The following is a 21,329-nucleotide window of genomic DNA, read 5'->3' as shown; positions in this document are numbered from 1 at the left end:
GCCCCGGCTGGAGGTCTGCCCAGACTGTGCTCGGAGAAGCAGACCACCAATGCAGCGTTGGAGAGGCAGCAGCGAAGGTCAGCGCTGTCCATGGTGGCCTGGCAGCCACAGGGAAAGCCCAGGGAAATGGCGGTCAACTCTGGCCCAGATGAGAGGGCCTGTCCAGGCAGCGACCCGAGCCCAGCACCGACACCTTCTGTCCAGAGATGAAGGACACCAAACCCAGCGCTTCAAACACCCTTCCTAGGCAACAGGGGACAAGCCCAGGTGCGGACAGTAAGGCCCCAGAGACCGCGACGGGGCCACGCATGGAGCTCCACAGACACAAAGGTGCGGTCTCTGGGCACCGCCCGCCCGCCCCGCGCATGGCCAGAGCCCACGCACTTCAGTAAAGACGCAAACAGGGCTCTTCACGGAACCAACGATCCTGCTCTGAGACCCACGAGGAAGAAGGGAGAGTTGGAAACCGGAGGGCCTCTGAACACCAGGCAACGAAGAGGGGTGCTCCCTAGCGCAGGTGGACAGGCGGTCCAGTCCTCAGTTACGGAAGGAACGCAGACCACCACCCCCAGGACAGGGACTGCCACGGAGCAGCGCGGAGGCCGTGGACCCACCAGGTCAGGGTGATTGGCAACAATGGAGAAAATGATGGAATTTCATTGACCGGTCACTACTGCATGTCACCTCCTGGGGACAGAATGAGACAGCGAGCCCTTCACTGCCCTGACTCACGTGGATCAGGAAAACAGCCGCAGAACCAAGCTCTGTAAAAGCCAAACGTCACTTCATTTCTGGCGAGCACAGAGCTGGAGGGCCGGCTGGCATGGCCTGAGGGTGTCCCCAAGACCCCAGGTCCTGGACTCTGGCTTCCTCTCTTGCCATGGGGTGTCCCTCTGACACACGCTGCCCCCATGAAGTCACGCACTATGTTGTGACATAGCTCTGTGTCCTCTCCTAAGCCAACTGATGGACTGCCCAGCCTTGGGCTTTCCCCCTCCAAACCTGAGAATGGAATAACTTTCTTCTCTGATACTTTGTTACAGCAGCAGGAAATGGGCCAAGCCAGCCCAGGAATGAGCAATTGTCTAACAGCAACCCCGAGGTGGCCGGGCCTCTTGTCCAGTCCCAGATACGCTGGCAGGCAGCCTCCCCTGATAGAGCATGGACCACCCCGGAGGACCACGGAGTGTTCAGAGAGCCGCTCCTGAGAGCAAAGGAAGTTACCAGACAAGGCTACTCTCCAAATCTGCAATCAGACAGCCCCAAACTTACAGAGGGGACAGAGGTGGCAAAGGGACCCAACCCAGGGGGCAGTGGGCAGAAACAGTGGGAGAAGAGCCCCTCTGTCACAAGCGCATGTGAGCACACACACACACGCACACACACACGCGCACACACACACGCACACGCACACACACACACACCCCTCAGGCAGATCCCACAGGTATGAGAGTCGATAGCAGAATCTCTAGTGAAACACAGAGGGTCATACCACACAGAGGAGAAGTGTTTTTAAATGAGACGCAAAAGAAAAATCATTGAGAAGAAATGGATGCGTTGACGACGTTGGAATACGAGGCTTCTGGAAAGAGTCTCTTACAAAACGAGACACTGTGATAAAAAACCACAGCTTGACCTTTGTCTCTGTCTGCCCACTCCAGCTGCCATGACCTCAGGCGGTCACAGTCCTGGAGGCCGGAGCCAGGGTGGAGATGGCAGCAGGGCTGTCCCTGGTGAGCGCCTCCTGGCTGGCCAGAGGCTGCTGTCCCCAGGACTTCACATGTCCCATCTCTTCTCTGTGCTTGACCTGGGGAGACAGGAGGGCCCTCTCCGTAAGGACGCAGTGCTGTCGAGCAGGCCCTCTGTCACGTCCTCATTCCACTTCAGTCTTTCCTCATCTCCAAACACGCCCATCCTGGAGGTCCCAGCTTCACCTTGTGGCCTTGGGGACGGGGCACTCGGTCCATGACACAGGTAACCACCTCCCAGCCAATATCCAGGCTGAGTAGGAGTTTGTACCGTCAGAAAGACAAACCAAGCCGCAGAGAAGAGGCCCCCACACCCGCCGCCCAGGCAGAGATGGGGTCTCCGGAGTTTGGCGCGTGGGAGATCTCCCCCGGGAAGCAGCTTCGGTGCTGGGACCTGGCAGCCCACTAGCTGTCCATCACGAGCGGCGGATCCCACCATCGGCCACGGACCAGGCGCACACACAGCAGTGATGGGCAGTCGGCGCCGACAGGGGGGGTGGGGGGGGTGGGGGGGAGTGAGGGGTGAAGGAAGGTGGCGGTGTGTGGGGTCCAGGACTTGGGCTGCAGCGAGGGCCTCGAAGACGGGAGAGGGAGACCACTGCCATGTCCCGAGGCCACGTCGGCAAGGCCTCAAGAGGGGTCCCCTGTGGGGCAAGGGAGATACGGGGTCAAGGGAAACCCCAGGTCTCTGGCACGAGCCACTGTGGACGGAGGTGCCCTTCCCCCCACGCGTGCAGTCACACGTGCTCACACACCATGTGTATTAAAATACACGTTTACACTCACATGTGCACCACATGTGCACACCTAGATAACACGTGGGTTGCACGCATACCGATATGTGCATACGTGTCACACATGTGCATTCACTCACAGTGCGTGTCCACACATGCATAAGGCATGTTTACACTCGCCCTCCACACACCCCACGTTGACCCACAGTCCACATCCTGCACATGGCCACACACACCTTTCCCCTCCCTAGGGACAGAGGCGGGCCTCCTTTGGGGGTGGGGGACGCTGACTGTTTTGGATGTGGTGACATGTTGAGACACAGAGTGTCTGTGGGTCACCCTGGAGAAGTTAGGGACAGGCCACAGAGATGCTGGGGGCCAGAAGCCCACCCAGTGCTTTGGAGCTGAGGTCGGGGATGGTCGGCCTCCAGGTATGTGAGGCCGACCAGGGAAGAGGTGGAGGGGCTCTGAGGCCAGGCAGCTGACAGGGATTCCTTTGTCCCACAGCCATGTGACAGCTGGCCAGGAGTCCCTGTGGGCTGGAGCCCCGCCCGGGCAGTGGCTCTTGTTCCCTGTGCTTCCCTGGCTCCAGGCTCCAGGTGCACCGCCCCTAGGACTCCGCCTCGGCCACTGTGGCTCTGTTCTGGGTGACGTTGGTCACAGTTGGTCACAGGCCTTCCCCCTCCTCCCTGCCCCGCGGACCTCCCGAGGCTGCCGTGAAACATGGCAGGACACTGTCCCCGGGGTCAGCCTCGGTGGTATGAGCGCCTGCTGGGGGCAGGGATCTCCCTGGGCCTGAGAGGGAGGCCCCGGGTGAGGATAGCACTCCAGGCCTCACAACCCTAAGGGACCGAAGCAGAGCTGTTGGAACCCGTCTACACCTGGGCCAGTGAGTGCCTTGTAAAATGCAGACCCGCGAGCTGTTGTGGCGATTTTATTCCGGGGCTCCCAGATTTCTGACCTCTTTCTCACACCACTCTGTGGACACCATCCTTTGCTCCTCCCTCGGTCACTGGATTCTGTATTCCACCGGAGCTCTCATACCGCCCATCATTCCGCAGACGGTGTGGGTATTAGACTGGGGCTTGGTGGAGGATCCCGGAGGCTCCTGAGCAAGTGGGTGGTGGGATCGAGGACAATGCAGCAGAACGGGGGGCACTGGCGCGTCCCCCTCAGCCTCCGGCTGGCTGGATGCCTGGCACAGAAGCCGACTCCCACGGGGGCCAGCTGCTCAGGACCCTCCCGTCACCGGGGCCTTACAAAACCACGGCGGCCCAGCTGGCCCCGGGCTGGGCTGGCTGAAGGCTGGGCTCGCCAGGACGTCCGTGGAAACGAAGCTGGGCGTCCTCACAGCTGGCCTCCTCCACTGAGTCTTCTGTCAACAGAACCTTGACCCTGGGCCGGGGGTTGGTGGAGAGGCCACAGGCCCTGGGGACCCGGCCGGAAGGAAGCTGAGCCTGGGCTCACTCCTGTGTTAACGGTGGACTCCACAGTCACAGCCACTTCTCCACCTGGTTTGGTCGCGGCTGGTGCCACAGAAGCCACAGTCCAGGGGACTTGGACCACGCATCTGGGGGCTGGAGGTTTGGTGTCAAGGTGCAGCCGACGGGCGTCTCCGGGGTCCCTCCTGGGCTTGCCGTCTTCTCCCTGGGTCCTCACGTGGTCTTCCCCGTGTGTGCTAATCCCGTCTTTTAAGGTCGTCGGTCCTGCGGGAGAGGGCCACACCGCAGACCTCCTTACCGTTTATGGCCCCGGCCTCCAAACACAGTCACGTTCTGAGCACCAGGAGAGGGCGCTATGGGGACCAGCGGCCCCGGGTCAGAGCTGCTCTCAGAACAAGGGACGCGGGCCTCCCGTCCTCCTCCCGATCCCCTGCCCGGCCCCCCCACATCAGTAACTGAAGACATGCTGCGGGGGCGGGGGGGGGGGGGCGGCCTGCTCGCGCCTCTCCCGGGGCGGGGCTAAGGGGCAGCTGGGCCATTTCTCTTCCCCTCCGTCCTCCGACCCCAGAGACTGCAGACGCAGCAAGTCTGATGGTGCTTGGAATGTTTGAAAAATGGCCCCCTGGAAGCCAGAGGGGGCAAAAGGCCAGGGAGTGGCGGGTTGAAGGAGCACAAATTTCGATAGGTCACCCTTCATCCGCTCTGAGTTATTGGGCTGCTCCTTCTGTAATTTCCTCCCTGGCGACAGCCGGAGCCTTTCCCTGGGTGAGGCTTTCCCATAAATCTGGGTGGCGCAGACTCTGGTCCCATCGCACCAGGACCTGGGGCACCACCCTTGCTGGCCGCCTGGAGTCCCAGAGACCTGTCCTAAGACAGGACCCTTGGGGGAGAAGGCAGGAACTGGCCTGTCCCCCAGTTCTCCCAAAGTGAGCCGAGCGCCTGTCACCACCTCAGCCTGGAGACCCACACGTCACCCGCCAGCGACCTGGGAACCCACCAGAATGTTCCTTCCCCTTGATCCAGTGGGCCCCTGATGGCTCCAGGCTTCTAGCCAAGGCTGGGCTCTTGTGGTGGCCGGCTACGCCCGGGAGGGCCGGCCAAAGCCCAGGAGCCCAGGAGACCTGCTTCACGGGGATGGAAGATGTTCCCCGCACTCGGCAACCAGCACGGGGCCGGGAACTCTGCTGCAGGAACCAGGGCAGAGACCAACTACCCAACAAAAGGCTCGCCTGGCCCCTGACACTCAGGGAGTGACAAGTGAGGTGCAGTGTGACAGGAACTGGGGACAGAGATGTATGCACAGATGCATTTCTTATTTCACAGAGATCTTGTGAGATTAAAAGCTGAAAACCCAAACTCAACACCAGACTGCAAAGCGCCCAGTCCCTTCCTGGCTGGTGTCACAATTCTCTGCCAGAGATGAGCCCTGGAACGTCCTCAGCCGTCCCCAGGCTGCATGATACAGGCAGGACCTGCTCCTCTAAAGGGTGCACTCAGCACAGAGGGCACAGAGGGCTCAGAGGGCGCAGAGGGTGCAGAGGGCTCAGAGGGCGCAGAGGTGGCCCTGTCTGCAGAGCCCCGCCGTGCACATCCTGACTGCAGGGAGCACAGCATGTCAAGGGGCAGCCCCTGCTCTGCAGCGTGGGGACCGGGCAAGGACCACAGGGCACTCGGCAGTGCACCAGCCTCTTCAGCAAAAGGCTGGACTTTTTCAACATAACTAAATAGTACCGAATGTGGACAGTTGGTTTTGCTCACAAGGCACAATTGCTGTGTCTACTGTGAAATTCCTGAAAACAAAGACACAATAGCCCGCGGCTCTCTCAGCAGCCAGAGAAGCCACATCAGGACTGCCCAGCCCGCCCCGCCACGGGCCCAGCACCGGGCACACAGCACGGAACTCCAGGCACAAGGCTCTCCGGGCACCGCTGCTCCTCTGCAGGGGCAGGAGTGAGACGTCTGTGCATCGAGCAGCAGGGTCTCCCGCACACACCAGGTGTGTGCACACGTGTATCATGTGGTGTTTACACGTGTGCTGTCACACATACTTACACACCATGTATACTAAAATACAAGTTTATGCTCATACACACCACGTGTGCACACCTGGATAACACGTGGGTTGCACACACACTGATATGTGCACACATGTCACACATGTGCATTCACACACAGCGTGTGCTCACACATGCATAAGTCATGTTTATACTCACACTGCACATACACCCCACGTTTATCCACAGACCACATATGCATACCTGTATATCCTACACATGGCCACACACACTGTACGCACCTGTGCACACACGTGTGTAACACAATGCACACACGTCGACACCCACACCATGTGCACACTCACACACTGCAGGGTGTTGTTTTACACACACATAATGGCAGGATGCACACCATGCTGGGTGAACACTCACCATGCATGTTGACACAGTGCACACACCCACCTTACACGCACTTTTACACCTTGCTCACCCCTCCGTTATCACACCCAGCATCTCTCACTCCTACCGACACACTAGGCTGTCACACACACGTACACTGCTTCACACCCATCCACACTTCACTCCACACACGCCCTCACTGACACTTCCCGAGACTGCCGAGACCCAGACAGCCTGCACACCCGCCTGACATTCTCCTCTCCTCCCATTCCTGCTGCACACACTCACGCCAGCTCTCACACATGCTCACGGCCTCTCACCATCACACGTGCAGAGCTGAGCCGTGTGTGCAGATCAAAGGAGGAGGACGAGTGGCCATGGCTGACAGATGGGGTCAGGTGAACAGGGTCACCCTGAGCAGGGGACACGCACTGTCTAGGCTTTGGTTTGGGGGGACAATGATGCTGGAGGCCAATGGGTAGAGGCCTTTTGGTTCAGGAGCCCAGAGTGTCACTTCCTGTGCCCTCGTTCCCAGGGCTGGTCAGGGGACAGACCCGGGACCAGAGCGGGCCGGCTGCCCTTCTGACAGCAGGGCATCTGTTCTTCTCGTGGACGAAGCTGAGGGCTCTTGGTAAGACCTGAGTTCTCCGGAGCAGCCAGGTCACATCGTCACAGGGTCCTGTCCTCCACCGAGGCCCCCAGGATGGCTTTGACTGCAGAGGACCTATGAGCGGCTCCCGTGGGTGCCAGCCCTGCTCCAGGCCTTGACCCAGGGTGTTGCAGCATGTGCAGGAAATCAGTGCACAGGGGACGGGTGCAAACCACCTCTGGGGTGACTCCCGACAGCAGAGAGATGCGGGACGGAGCTCAGGGAGGCTGCCTCTGAGGGACAATGGACACTGACCAAGCCAACAAGGAGGAGCCATGGAGCCTTCCGGGGAGGGTGCACAGGGAGGAGGGTAGAGCAAGGGCAAAGGCCCAGGGGCAGACCTCAGGAGATACCGCGCTGGAAGGGGGCAGGTGAAGCCTCTGGCCGGCTGGGGGCAACTCGGGTGCTCACCCGGGGATCGGTAACTACTGGAGACTCCAATCACGGTCACCAGCACAGCCCGACACTGGAGCAGACGGCTCTGGAGGGGAAGGTGTGGGGTCTGCTCAGCAAGGGGTCCCTGCAGGGGTTGGGAGGGGTCCATGGAGCCTTCAGTGGGTTCCTGGCTTGGGACACACAGGAAATGGGGGGTGGACGCACACGTTGAAATATTCTCTCTACACAGGACACTCCTGGCTGGGCTCGAGTCCCTGCAGCCGACCGCTGACGTCTGAGCGCCACTTCTCCATTTTCCTGTGACTTCCCGTAACCCTCTTCCAGAGGCACCCCGCCCAGGACCGTGGCCCCTCGGCCGTGAGACGCGACGCTGAGTTGGCCACTCGCCCAACGGCCCGCGCTGTCGACTTCTTGCCCAATCCTGGGCCAGCAGCATGGAAACAATTCCCCCAATAAAGATCAAATATTCAAAAACAGAGCCAAGGAGGAAAGGCAGGCTTTATTAAAACGCCTCCATCATCCAAACAGGCGCCTGCAGGACCTCTTTTGTAAGTCATCCTCCTAGATGGAAATTATCACCCAAGGAAGAAGGCTAATGAAACTGGCGTCCCCATCAGTCAGCGTAATTCACAGCGTCGCGCTTTCCCCAGCCCATCAGGGGCCCGCGACTGACAGCCAGCTGAGCATCGCCGTTCCCCTGGAGAAGTGCCTCCCAGGGCCGCGCAGCGCAGCACCGGGCGCTGTCTCTTTCAAGTCGGGAAGTGCCTTGAGGAGCAGCCAGCGGGGAAGGCACCCTCCCGCCCTTCCTTCCAGACAGACTCCGGCTGCACATGGCTTCTCAAAGTCTCCCCAGGTGAGCGCTCCTCGCACACCTGCAGAGGGGGAGACCGGCTTTAGAACGAGGCCCCTCGGCACACAGCCGGCAGCCCCTTCTTCCCAGCGGAGCCCTCCACCAGCCTGGGCTCTCCTGAGCACCCCGCTGCCCCCCACCCCACATCCTGTGGGGATGCAGCTCTGGGAACTGATGACCCGGGGCTCAGAGTTACCCAAGAAGGGCCAAGGTTGGGGGCCAGGCATGATGCCAGGCATGCAAAGGCCAGATGAAAGACATAGTCCCAGGCTCGAGCCAGAAAACGGCAACGTCGCCGCCCGGAGAAGCGTCTTCAGGACCAGGCTCAGACCCAGGCCTGACCTGGGGTGACGTGAGAGTCGGGCAGAACCCGAGGTCTCTGATGAATAGGACCCGAGGCAAGAGCGCGGGTCTCCGGGTGGGGACAAGAAGGGGGTGTCGTCAACAGCTGCAGAGGGACCCTAACTAGCCCCAGTCCCACCACAGTGGCACACTGGGCACCGACTCCTGCTGCGGATATGGACGGTGCCCAGGACTCCTGTTCAAACCACTCACTCCCTTCCCCGAGTGTCAGTTCCTCCACCACCAGCTGGGAGGGAGGCAGGCCCCGGCGGGCCTCCCCTCCTGGGTCAGCCTTCAATGAAAGTGCTTTCTTATTGCAGAACCGAGTGCCGTCCTGCAGGCGTCGGGTGCCTTGGGCAGCAGGCAAGCCCTGCTCCATATCAAAGTCACCCCAGGCTGGGGGCTTCACCAGCGGAATGGGTCCTCCCCAGGCTCTGGAGCCCCGTGGTCCCAGGTCAAGGTGTGGGCAGGCTTGCCCCCTGTGAGCCCACGAGAAAGCGCCTGTCCCCGAGCCCCCCAGCTCTGCATGCTGCTGGCCCTGCTGCCTGTAGGGCCGCCACCCGCCATGGCTGTCTTTACACGGTGTCCTCCCCAGGTGTGTGAATGTCCTTCTCCCTCTGTGCCCCTTCCATGTCAGAGAAGAATTGTTGACCTTGTTAAAACAGGAGAGAAGAGGACCCCAGGTGCCCGCACAGAGGGGGCTGGGCTCCACCCAGGGCAGCAGAGCCCTTCAGGAGGGGGAGCGAGAGGCTCAGGGGGTTGGTGGATGGAGACTTCTGGAAAGCACACGGCAGGGTGGGCGGGCAGCCTGCAGGCAAGGCACAGCCACGGTCAAGGTCAGGGTGACCAGGACTCAGGGAGGGAGTGTGGCTGGCGCTGGTGGAGGATGGAGTCCTTGACCAAGACACCGGGTCCTCCTGGGCTGAGGCCACCCTGGACGGGCCTAACCTGACATTACCAAGACCCTGTTTCATTCTCTGAACAGCTGCAGGTCCAGGGAGCCAGGACTTCCGCCTCACGGGGGCTGCAAGCCACCCCACACGAGAGAGAGCACCTTTACCTTTAAAATACCCACTGGGAGGACTTCTGCAGGTCAGGGCTGGACTCAGGCAGGGGCTGCTGTCCAGGGAAGCTGGTGGTGGTTAAGAGGCCAGGCCCTGGTCCTGGGCCAGGGGGACTCAGAGAAGCGTGGCCCTGGCCTGGTCCCAGGGCGAAGCCGGAGCACACCCTCTGCAGGGCTGTCCTCCCTGCAAGGAGCGGCTTCTGGCCAGTGATGGCTGGGCCTGGAGGGACGACCTCATGGCCCCGCTGCTGGGCTCTGCTCCTGTCTGCCGGCCCAGCCCCCACGCCTGTGCCAAGCACGAGCTCCAAGGAAACCAAGGGACGGGGACGAAAGCCCTGGCTCCACGTCTTCCTGACCCTCCAGCTCGACGCCCTGAAGAGGCTTCCGCTGACCAAGCGCAGTTGACCTCAACTGAACCGGGCTGCGCAAGGCAGGGTGCCCCGGGCCGTGGGGGGGCCCCTGCTTCTCCATGTCACCTGCCTCCCACGTCCTGTTCAGAGCTGGAGGCCAAGATCGTTTCCTTGATGGACAGTTTCCCAGTGACCTAACCCGGGGCGAGTCCAAGCTCTGAAACTGGAGGAGTGACGCATCTCTTTCCATTCTGCCTTCCGAGTCTGGGGAGGGAGAATTTCATCTCAAAAGGGCTTTTTTCCAAGCTCCTGAGGGGTGAGTTGGAAACCTCAGGAAGTGACATTTTGTGGCTCCTATAAAATGAAACAAAACCAGTGTGTGAGAGTGCAGGGAGAAACGGAGAGGAAGAGGGCACTTTATCAATTCCTTTTTAAAAACCTTTCGTGAGCAGTCAAGTGTTCTTCCAAATTGTGAGACAGAATGACTCTGAAGCTTTGGAGGATAAAATTTTGGGCTCACTTGAAAAAAAATCCTCCACATGTTTGCACTGCCTGGTTTCTATGGGAACCTGCGAGGAGCCCCACGATGCCCGGGAGGGCTATTTTTATATGAAGCCCGCCCTTCACGAAGGAAAAGGGACCCGGCAGGCGGGAGGCAGGGACGACCCTGGAATGAGGCTGAAAGACGGCGCACCTGCGCTCCAACGAGAGGCCAGCTCGCGGATCCCGCATGGGCAAGCAGACGGGGCGTCCCTTCTGTTTGCAAGAAGAACCTGAGCTGCGGTCACTGTGTGCCTTTGACCGCAGTCCGTAAGCTGCACCTCCAAACTGGGATCTGCAGGTGGACAGGGACCCTGACCGCGGACAGAGACGGGTGAGGGCAGGAAGTTAGTTGTGGGCTCAGAGCCCTCAGGGAGGGTGCCCAGCTGACTGGGAACAGAGGGTCCCGTTTTAGGAAGTGGTGCAATCCCCCACACACGGCAGCCTGCCCTGGGCCTGGCCTGTTCACCTGGCCTGTTCACCTGACCTGCTGATGTCAACGCAGGCCCTTCCCGCTGAGAAAGGAAGAGAAGGAACTTGTGCAGAGAGACAAAGGACACCAGCGGCGGCCAGTGTGTGTGGCCAGCTGCAGCTGGCTCCCTGGTTCCTCCCACCCCCACCGGGAACACGCCCTCCCACAGCAGCCCAGCAGCCGCCGGAGTAAATACCGTGGGTCTCTTCCAGGTCACATTTCCTCCAAAATAGACCTATTTTAAAAATAATAAGTGAATCAAACAGTAACAGGAAGCTGATGAGGCTAAATGTGAGCACCTGTTTTTTTCTCTCCTACACAAGAAACGAAAATAAACTCACTGTAATGAGAATCAAGAGCAGAAAATGGTGCCTCATTAATGGAGTGCCGGGCTGATTAGCCACGCTCCCTAGATGTCTCTGTGTCTTTTCTACTGATTGACAGCGCAGGGAGAAGAAGGAAGGGGTTCCAGTCAGGGGCGACCAGCCAGGTGCTGGGCTCCATGGAGCACTGCCCCTGCTCAGCTCCCGGCACCCGGGACCCGTGGCCTCCAGCCCCGGCTCTGCCCACCTGCTGTGGCCAGCAAGGGAAGGTGGCAGGGTGGGGCAGCAGTGTCTCAGGGACCGCTGCATGGCTGGGACCACAGAAGACTCCCCACGCCCTAATCCAGCACACATCCCTCCGAGAAGTCCCACTACGTGCTGGACACGGTCTTCCCATGGCACCGTGAGCTCTGCACAGGCGGGGGCTCAGAGCCTGGCCCCGGCCCCTTCCTCCCACGAATTCAGCAGCTGCTACGGCGGCTGCTATAGCAAGCACTTGGCCAGTGCTGGCTGGACACAGGGAACCTTGTGTCAGATTCCCAGTGGGTTCGTGTCTACGGCTGCTGTAACCAAGTGCCCCGAAACAGTGGCATAAAGCAGCCCAAAGCTTTGGAGGTCAGAGGTCAGAGGTGGGTCCTGGTGGGCTACATTAGGGTGGGGCAGGCAGCCTCTCCTGGGGGCTCCAGGGCAGGACACAGCCCCCAGCCCTTGCAACGTCCAGTGGTGCCCACACCCTGGGCTCAGGGCCCTTCCTCCATCCAAAGGCAGCACATCGGCCCGTCTCCCCTGCCGCCCTCTTTCTGAGACGTTCCCCGGTTCCCTCTTTCACTGTTGGCACCCTGAGGTTCCGTTGGACCACCCAGAGAATCCTGGATCATCTCCAGTTGCCGCATGAGGCAAGGTAGTCCTAGAATTAGGACTTGGGCGTCTTTGGAGGATCATTATCTACCGAACAAATTTCTATCATCAGACCCAACTGGAGATTTTTGAGAGAAAGAAGAAGATGACAATGTTGGCTTGGTGGCGTGGGCACCCTGTGCTGTCCCCATGAAGCAGGCGTTTGATCCATAAATGTTTGTGACGGAGATTCCTATCCTAGACTCCTTCCTCACCAACAGGACCTGCACAGAGTGACAGCGCTGTGTCATCCCAGTGACACCCCGTGGTAGCCGCCACCAGAGCTGCCATCGCCGGCCAGCGTTCAGGGACACCGTCAAACCCGCAAGGTGCTCTGCGACCCTGAGCTTCGGGGTCCGTGTTCCCTTTTGAAGAAGAGGAAATGGAAGGTCAAAGACCCTGAGCCACGCAGTCGAGCTCTACCCGCAAGTGCCACAGCCTGTCACATGATCTACAGGGAAAGCCACTCCCGCTCGGCCAGAAGCTCCCTGGGCTCCTAGAAGAGGTCAGCCACCTCGTGCTGCCTGACCCGGACTCAAAGTCTGCAGGTAGGAGCAGCAGCTCTGGGGCATTAGCGGCCCATAGAAGGGCATCGTGCAAAGAAGGGCCGAAGGGGTTACTCACGGGCACAGAGGGTGCAGACCCAAGAATTCCCACCCTCTGTCCCCTCTGCTGTCTCTAAGTCACTCCCTGACACGGCCTGCAGCTGCCGCATGCTCTGTCTCACGTCCACTGATGAGACCCAGTCTACCGGAAAGTGCTGTAGAAAGTCCCTCCAGGCCTGGGGCCCTGACTTGCCAGCGGGGGTCAGTGACTGCAGGTACAGGTGGAGGTCAGAGTGCAACCTGGGGTGTCCTCTCCTGCATTGTTCCATCGGGGGCTGATCATCCCCCAGAGAGGGGGAGGGGGAGGGAGAGGGCTGAGCAGGGGCCGCACCGCGCCTTCGGGTCCTGTTCTTCTGAGCCTGATGAGAACAACGGCTGGGCTTCCTGGGAGACCGAGAGAAGCCTTCTCCTCCTGCTTTCCCAGGGGCCCGGGTGTTCTGATAGCACCTGCAGGAGGGAGAGCAGGGAGGGAACCCCAGATGAGGAAGCCGGCCTGGCTTGCCTGCCCTGACCCGAGGTGGCACTGCCCGGGGCGGGGGTTTCAGGCGCCCACGCGGAAGCCGCTGCCTCACTGCAGAGGGAGCAACGCACTTCCAAGACACCGGCAGCCTGTGCTGACGCGGGCGTCCAGGGCATCGCAGTGGACGGTGACCCACAAGACAGCCCTCCCTCGGGAAGTGGCCCCCGTGGGGCAGGTCCCCAGGGTACATGAAAGGAGCAGGGGACATTGCAGGTCGATTCCCCAGGGGTAATGGCTGAGGTCATTTCAAAGTCACCACCAAACCAGGCAGTTGACAACCCCCTGATTCATCGATTTGCTCATTTGCAGATGTGACCTGCTGGGGCCAGGCTTGATGCCAAGTGACCAGAGCACCAGGGCGTCGGGCCTGTCCAGCGTATCTTAAAACACAGAACCCAGGTTCGGCATCATTTCCTGAGTGGATGAGCTCCAGCTGCGGGTATGCTCCAGGGGACGGGTCCTCGTCCACCAGAGTCGGTGCAGGTAGGACGTCGCAGGGAGCAAGCGGCTGGGCTTTGGCTGAGGCAGCCTCTACCTTTTTCCCTAAGTCAGATTCACGGCTCAGCACAGCCTAACGCTGTTCAGTTGCCTGCGGATCCTCCTAGGATGGAGTTTCGGTTAAATGAGATTAAACTGATGGGATTTTTAGAAGGCCAAGGTGTGGCCACTGTTTTCACTGGCCACTAATTCAGCCTCTGCTTGCTGCACGTATGCCCGTCAGTCCCCTTGGCATGGAGAACGGATATCCCGCTGTGCTGAGCATGCATGGTGCAGGTACCTGGTGCCCGTGCTGCTATCCCCCCTCCCACGTCCCCTGAAGTCAGGGCAGCACTGCCCCATGGCAGATTGTCTCCCACAGCCTGGTCAGGAGCTCCATAGGGCACTCAACAGGGGCCCCCTGGCACAAATATTTCACCAATTTCCACGAAGTCCTGGGTTTGGCTCTAAGTAGGTGGGACACGCTGATCTGTAACTGCAACCTCTACCAAGAGGAGCAGCATGCCCGGCTTGGGGATCCACCTCTCCCTGACATGATGGACACCCTCAGCCGTCTGGCCGCTTCCTGGCCAGCCCAACAGCACTGACAGATCAAGTGTTTCTTTACCAGGCAGCAGCTGATTCGTGAACTTCAAGACGGCAATTGGCTGACCACCTCTTCAGGTCAGTGCAGTCGGTCTGGTCAGCTTCACTGTGCCCCTTGGGAAAGGCAGCCTGGCTGGCCCGTCCACGCAGCCTCGCTGGGTCCCACTGCAGCAGAGCCTCGCACCCCGTCTTCATTAGGCTGCCCAGCAGCCTGCTCTCAAGATGCAGGCAAGAAACCCCATCCTGTACTCCTGGTGGCCTCGGGGTTGGACATGAACCATGCCCTGGTCCCCTCTGGCACCGGAGGCTGGCTCTCTGCAGCCTCAACCTCAGAGGGAGTCGACCCAGAGCCCCTGGAGTCAGGGGCTTGGAGAAGTGGCTCCTCTGCATTCATTCAGCCCAGACACCTCCAGCGAGCAGGCTTAGGGGACGTGGGGCTGGACTCCAGGACACTCGGCATCCAGTTCAGACTTGGAACTGTGCCTCCTCTCCAACGCTGCTCCCTCCTCGTCCGCACACCCGCCGCTGTTCTTTGGAACACCTTTCCTTTGGCATCCGTTACATGAGTATCATTTACACATATCAGGGATTATCGACACTCAGACGGCGAAGACGGCCCTCCACGGACCGGAAGAAGAAGCACGTGGTGGAGAGGAGACAAGGGCTCCGACAAAAGTCCACCTGAAGCCGAGAGTGACCCAGCACCAGGAGTGAGGGCCGGGGACTGACCGCCCAGTGCGCTTTCTGGATCTCTTCACCCCCACGTCTTGAGGTCTGCCTCCAGGTATTTTATTCAGAATGAGCTTCAGGGGCCGTTTTCCAGTTCACGATTCTTTCACTTCCACTTGGGGTTTAAAAAATGATTTTCCAATGATTCTATTTTTTATTTCTAGGATCCTTAATTTGGCTTCTGAAAATAATGGATCTATTTTTAGTTCATTTCTAATTGATGATTTTTTTTTTTACTTCAAATAGAGAAGAGATACAGAAAATGAAATGAGCTTCCAACGTACACACGGAAAAGAATAAGAACATAGCAAAGGAGCGACATTTGAAGACAGGTGGCCAGAAATCCTCAAGGTTGGACAAAGAATCAGGAGCTCTGAGTTAATGAGCAGACCAAGTGCTAGGCAGGAAGTGTGTCAGTCATGTTGACAGTTACGGTGCAGAAAGGAGGAAGAAAAGGCATTCCAAAGAAGAGCAACGAGACTGCAACACAGTGTCCTCAGCTGCGATGTGTGTGTGAGGACAAGGAGTGAGCAGCCTTGGCGTGCCAGGAGGACTGGAGATAGGGTCCTCGGAGTTTCCTGAAACTGCTGTTCAGGGGCAAGGGCAGAGGAGGCCCTCAGAGTTCAGAGAGGGGAACAAGCTTCCCCCTTGGAGATCATTAAGGAAAAAGCTGCTAGGGGACATAGTCCAGCCAGAAGATAAGTGACCGCAGGGGACAGAGCAGTCCGCTACAGACAATCCCAGGCAGAGGAATGGAGAAAAGGGTTGTGGCCAATCTATTGAACCCCTGATGAGAATTATTTATTTAAGAAAATTGAATCAAAATATGGGGTGAGAGCAGCGAGAAAAGGAGGTAAAGATGAAATAACTTGAGACTGAATTAGGAAAATAAAACATTGTCATATCAACAGCTTATGTTTATTGTGGTTTAGATAAGAGGTGGCCCCCAAAAGCTCATGCAAGAGACAGTGAAGCCGGTTCCCAGGTGAAATGACTGGGTCGGGAGAGCCTTGACCCATCAGTGGGTAATCCCCTGATAGGATGGACTGGGTGTGGCTGAGCGAGGTGGGTCCCTGGGGGTGGCCTCTGGGTTCTATATGGGTGAGCTGAGCTCAGTCTCTCTGTTTCCCCATCACCCTGGGAGCGCTTCCCTCTGCCCCACTCTCCGTCATGACGTGCCTCCCCTCAAGCCCTGAGGAGCAGAGCTGGCCACCTGTGGACGGAAACCTCTGAGAAGGCGAGCCTCAAATAGGTGTTTCCTCCTCTAAAATGGCCCTTGTCAGGACTTTCAGTCACGGTCGTGAAAACGCTGGGTAGAACCCTGTGTTTTAGTTGACTGAATACACGGGGAGAGGTAGTTCAATGGCTTCCTAACCAGAGCCAGACAGGATAACTAAAACTGCATCCTGCAGCCAGAGCCACGGCAGGGAGACAACATGAGCAAGTACTGGGCAGAGCAGGGTCAATGTGGCAAAATGACCTTCCAAAGCCTCTGGAGTCTGTGTTACCTACTTAGATAACGCACGAACCTTCTATGTGCCCCTGGAGGGAGAAATGCTGGAATCCAAGTAGCCGAGAAAGTTGACAATAAGCAATTAGAAAAAGATTCACTAAACCATACTTCATGGATCACAGAACCAATCAGGGTGTCAATAACCAAATATCTAAAACTGCTGGGATGAAGTGCCACTTGGCATCAGAACTCCTGAGACAGAGCTAAAGCAGCCCTTAAAAGTAAACTCATAGCTCTTGATGCATTTTTAAAATAAGGCTATAAAGCCAACGAGTTAATTATTTGATTTCAGAACCTTCTAAAACAGAGTAATCCATTAGAGAGAAAAAAGGAAATAATAAATAAGGGCAGAAATTAACAAACAAAAAGTCAGACACAATGTGGACGATCCATAAAATCAAAGCTATTTCTTTGGAAACAAATGAAAAAAAAAATTGACTGAGTGGGAAGGTCAAGGTCAAGGGAATAAAATAGGAAGTGCAGGAACAGGAGGAGTATAGAAAGGGTTCACCAACACATCAGGAACGCTAGGCATCGAGAACGTCATCAGTAGCTGCTTCTGGTAGTGAAATTGAAAACTTACACAGCACTGTAAGCAAAACCAAATCCATAAAAATCATTCGGATGCCAGGTTCTGGTGATTTTTCAAAGAGAATTTTACGAAAGCTTCAATGAACAGAGAATTGTTTCCTTACACAGCTTGTACCAGAGAATAGAGAAAACAAACAAAATCCCTGACTCGGTTCGACACTGGCATGGTTTGAGATCAGGTCTGAACAAGGACACTGTGAGACTAGAACATCCCAGACCCACCTCACCAATAATCTAGGTGCAAAAAGACAAAAAAAGGTGCACCCTGTTTCACAACGTAGTAACAACAAGTCCGTTGGAGTCAAGCTTGTTTCTCCAGGGAGGTGACAGAGAACTGAGGGGACTGGACTCTTGTTGATGAGGAGGATCTGCCTTTAGGAAGACCCAGGTGGCAAGTCCTCTCTAGGACTCAGTGTCCAGCGCATGTAAGAAGCCAAGCAGAACAATAGCCAGGAACCAGAATCCGCTGGAAAACCCACAACAGAAGAGTGAAACCCTTCACTTAATAAAAAGGAACCAAACTGGCAGAGATGAGCTTGGTGATGGGACGTACATAATTTCTTCTCCTTACTGGATTCTACCTCTCGCCCTGTACAAAAGTAAACTCAAAATGGATCAAAGACCTTCATGTAAGACCTGACACTTTGAAATTGCTGGAAGAAAACAGGGGTAGCCTTTCAAGATGTAGGCACAGTAAACAATTTCCCGACTAGGACTCCAACAGCTCAGGATCTAAAAGCAAGAATTGACACATGGAATCACGTCAAATTAAAAAACTTCTGCAGAGCCAGGGAGACAGTCCACAGAGTACAGAGAGACCAGCCCTTCGTCTGACAGAGGGTTACCATCCAGAGGATACAAAGGATTCAAAAAGGCTAAAAAGAATGAGCGTGTCAGTGATCTGAGCGCCCATCTCAAAGAAGTACAAATGGCCAATAAATATCAATCAATCAATCAATCAATCAATCAATCGTGTCCATCTACAACTAAAAAAAAAAATTTACAAAAGAGACACTTACACACCCATGTCCATTGCAGCACAATTCACAATAGCCAAGATATGGAATCAGCCTAATGCCCATCAACAGATGGATGGCTTTAAAAAATATGGTATGCCGAGCACAGTGACCCACACCTGTAATCCCAGAGGCTCAGAAGGCTGATGCAGGAGGATCGAAAGTTCAAAGCCAGCCTCAGCAACTTAGCGAGGCCCTAAGCAGCTCAGCAAGACCTTGTCTGTAAATAGAATTTTAAAAAGGGTTATGGATGCCACTCCATGGCTAAGCATACCTGGGATCAACTCCCAGTATCATATGTACATGTATATGATGGGAATTGAACAAATACACACACACACACACACACACACAGTCACACACACACACACACATTTATATATATATGATGGAAACCTGCTGTTCGGGTCCCCTCTCACCCTGCGAGAGTCTTGCTCCTATTTCTATTCTTAAATAAATCTTACTCCTTTAACTCTTGCAAAAAAAAAATATGGTAAATGTACAAAATAGAGTATGATTCAGCCACAAAGAATGAAATCCTGTCATTTTTCAGGAAAATGGATAGGACTGAAAGAAGTCATATTAAGCAAAATTAACCTGAAACAGACAAATATCACATATTTTCTCTCATATGTGGGGAAAACGACAGGAAAATAGAAGAGGGAGTCTTGGGGAAAAGCGAGGGGAGGGGAGGGGGTGAGAGGGCTGGAGGGAGGGTCATATACAGCTGTGGAAGCCACTGATTTGTGCAATCAATATGGCTGAATAATTGTAAGAAAAATAAGTGTCTGTAAGGAAAAATGCTATTGTGTTTATTTATATTTAAAATCGGATTCAGACTGAATCTAATTAAAACTGATTTGTATGGAGAGTTAAATCTTTTTTTTTTAAAGAGAGAGTGAGAGAGGAGAGAGAGAGAGAGAGAGAGAGAGAGAGAATTTTTAATATTTATTTTTTAGTTCTCGGCAGACACAACATCTTTGTTGGTATGTGGTGCTGAGGATGGAACCCGGGCCACACGCATGCCAGGCGAGCGCGCTACCGCTTGAGCCACATCCCCAGCCCGAGAGTTAAATCTTGATAGAAAAATTGTGTGAGAATCGTCGGCTCTAGATATACTAAAGGTTATATTTTGAAATAAAATATCAGAAACTTATCCCAATGTTGTCACAGTGCCAGTAACAGTTGTACCACTAGGAAAATCCATCCTAAAATGAAAAATTATCAGAAATCATTGTGAACTTCTGACTGATGGTGCTTTTTGTTTTATCGGCTAAAATTTTAAATTTAAATTTAAACAATAGTTAAATTTGAAGAAAAGTGAGCCAGAAAAATCTTAGGATTGAGATCACGTATCTAATGTATTGTGTAAGATCATGACCAAATAGTATTCTGCAGTCTTCAGGGGTATGTCAGTGTCATGCATTATTATTACCCCAGTATGTCATATATGCAATGAAATATTTTAAAAAAGAAAAACTGAAGGATATTTGTTTTGTGAAGATGTTTTCTTAACTTATTTTTTTAAGTCAGACAAATTTAGTTATTTCATATAGAACAGCAATTTCTTATGCAAAGTATTTTGTTATATGATCAAATTAAATCCACTACAATATAGTGCATTCTTAAATGTGTTGCATATAGATATTAAGTGTTAAGGATTTATTTTATGTGTTCTAACATATCATCATTTGTAGCAATATTATAGGTCATTCCTAACCACAGATCTAATAACTGTTTATCATTGTGAAGTTCTTTATTTGCACTTTTTTGATACGTTTATGTACAACTTCATTGTTTTGCCTCTTTTATCCAAAGCAGAGTTGGGGCTTCAGCTTTGCCAGCTTCCTTTCACTTGGACTCCAACTGCACAAAACTAACGTAAAGCACTAACAGCCCGGCACCCAGCAGCCTGCAGTGGGGAGCAGGCCGGCTGTGGCAGACGGCAACCCGAGGACTGGGCTTGGATTGGCAGGAGACTGGAAGGCAGGAAGGAGCTGGCCGGTGTGGCCAAGGCCCTGGGCAGGGGTCTCCACCCTTGGGAAACTCCCTGGAGAGCACCCTTCTAGTCTAGGGGCAGCGCAGCGGGAATTGGGACCTGAGCTGTGGGTCCCCACTGGGGCCAGGGCTCTGTGTCCTCCGGCTCTGCAGAGTCCTGACGTGGTCCAGTAGGTGTGGCCAGCGGGGGCGTCCACTGTGCGGTGTGAGCCAGGGCTCCCTGGTCTCCTGGGCTGCTCTCTGCACGCAGCGGGGACTCCAAGCCTGTGGTTCTGACGGCGGCCAGCACCACCCCAGCTCCACTCTCGGGCTCTCGCCTCCTATCCAGTGGCCCTCTCCTCTTGCCCAAACCCTACCCACCCTGGGCCAGCGTGTGCCCCATGCCTGGCAGGTGCCAGGGGCCTCTGCTCATCCCCCGAGAGCCACCTGGGCCCGCCCTCATCCCTGCTGGCCTTCCCTTGTCTGACAGTGGAGACAGCCCAGCGACAGCCACACCTGATGGGAGAGTGAGGCCAAGCCCGGCCCACTTCTGGGGTCTTCAAACCCCACCCACAAAGTGGAGCCAAGTGTCCAACCACAGGCCACTTGCCTGTGACCGTGCGGAGCACTGAGTAGCCCCTCCATTAACAGCCAGCTCGTCTCTGGTGTGCTTTAATGGTCTCCTGTCTTCTGCGCACAGGCGTGGAGCGGGGCAGGACTGTGCTCGCCTCCTTCCACGCCCAGCGTGTGCACAACAGGGGCTGGTAGTGTGAATCGCATCACCACGCCCCGTGAGCCCCGATGACTGGAGACCTGAGTGGATCCCACAGCCTCCACCAATGCCCTCGACGCGGGGGCAGAAGGGCCCGTGTCCAGGCCAAGCTGGGGTGCTCCAGAAATGACCCCGTCCATCACTGACCCCAAGAGCTGCCTTCTTGACGCTGGCTCGTCTCTGCAGGATGGAAGCCCTGTGCCCGCAGCCACATCAAAGGAGACCCCAAAGATCACGCAGAAGAATGCAGCCTGACTGGAGGCAGCACTTACGGTGTCAGAGCTCCCTGACCTGACCTCGCTTGGGCTACCAGTCTGCACATCT

This window comes from Urocitellus parryii, chromosome 11, assembly GCF_045843805.1.
Source record: "Urocitellus parryii isolate mUroPar1 chromosome 11, mUroPar1.hap1, whole genome shotgun sequence".
Classification (NCBI taxonomy): domain Eukaryota; kingdom Metazoa; phylum Chordata; class Mammalia; order Rodentia; family Sciuridae; genus Urocitellus; species Urocitellus parryii.
This window is presented reverse-complemented; position numbering follows the sequence as displayed.